We start from the raw sequence: 1,607 nt of genomic DNA, 5'->3' as shown, positions 1-1,607 counted from the left end.
AGAGGATGAGTGTTATCAGGTAAGTGTAGCAGGCCCTGGTTATCAAGAGAGCCCAGAGCTGCTGGTGGTGAGAATGTTGGGGGAAGGGACTTGGCTCTCTCTTCCAACCCCTATCCTTCTTGAGATCTCTGAGTTCCTCAGTCTCAGCCTCTAGTAGTTTTCCTGGAGGGGTTGTGCCACAGGCTGGAGTTGACCTCTGCAGTATAACCTTTCTTCAGAGGAACAGGGTCGAGAAGAGAGAAGACATGTGTGCTTTCAACCACTGAAAACCAAAATTGAATGGATGTGCTAGGCCCTTTTGCAGATTTTGGTCCTTCTACTCCCATTGCTTTCAAGAATTATGCCATGTGGACAGCAACCAAATAATCAGTAACCTGCCTCCCTCCTTGTGGTTGAGGGGAAGCCATGGACTCCACCAGGTCTAAACTCCTGAAAGGATCGCCAGAGGTGAGCCACTACTGCTGCTTCTCGTGTTCCAAGGAAAACTGAGATCTGGAGGGAAGGGCCTTTTTTATTTCTTGGCTGTGTGAGAGCATCTCGATGTTTGTGAAAGAGGGGAAGTGGACATAGGGTGTATGGTGAATCACGAGACATCCATGGGGCTAGGAATTGACCCTTGGCGTCCTGACTCCCAGCCCAGCTACACTAACTGCTTCTCTACTCTGCCTTTCTAGTGTCTTGTACATGGTTTCTGTCGCTGTGTGTTTACTCTTTGCCGACTGCAAGAGCCCTAAAAAGCAAGCGAGAGGCTTGGCAAGAAAGTCAAAAGTCAGTAATCCCCTGGGCCCTTAGCCAAGTTTCTATTACTTGCCACTTCCCCCAGCCACAGCCTTAGCAGGGGCTGATGTAACCGGAGCCCCAGCCCCGCCCCAAGTGGGGGGCAAGCCCAACCCACAGCCCTGGTTATTTTAAAACTAAACTCGCTGTGCCGCGATTGGTTCTACTTCAAAACAAAGGGGAGGGGTAATCCTAGGCTTCGGACATCCTTGCAGCCCTCAGGCTGCAAGGCTGGTTTACGGGTTCGGGCCTTGTGTCCGTGGCACCTTAGTGTCTCGGGTTGCTAAAACCAGCCCCCGGAGGGTGCCAGCCTGGTAATAAAACAGTGACTACTGTGTAAAGGTGGCATAATCATCGCAACAATAACAGCCGTAATTAGGCTAACCACCATCTGCCTCCGCCCTGGCATTTGCCCTGACTCACCCCGACTGCACGCCAGTGGTCGGGGAAGAAATTGAGGCAGGGGCGGAGCCAGCCGGCTGGAGGGATCAGTCACCCTGAATTTTGCAGCTCTTCAGGTCCAAAACCTGTTGTCTGGGATCTCGCTAAGGACCCAAATTCTGGAGTGCCCAAAAGCTTGATTCCAATGTAAGCTTTCCGCTTTGGGTGACTGTCCCACCCCCAGGCCGTGGGGCTCTAAACTTCCCCTTAAGAAGGCCCTAGGAAAAGACCCACTCGCAGCACGGAGATTGAGAAGCTGACTACAGCTCCCCTAGGCCTTTGAGCGCAAAGCCTCGCTCCTTGCCTACGCCCCGAAGCCGCCCCGCGGCCCCTGGAGCCGCAATGCCTCCCGGGAGTTGTAGAGCAGCAGGCAGCTCATTTAAGAGAGA

The sequence above is a fragment of the Suricata suricatta genome, chromosome 7 (genome assembly GCF_006229205.1).
Source record: "Suricata suricatta isolate VVHF042 chromosome 7, meerkat_22Aug2017_6uvM2_HiC, whole genome shotgun sequence".
NCBI lineage: Eukaryota > Metazoa > Chordata > Mammalia > Carnivora > Herpestidae > Suricata > Suricata suricatta.
The sequence above is the reverse complement of the archived record's forward strand: the minus strand, read 5'-3'. Positions refer to the sequence as shown.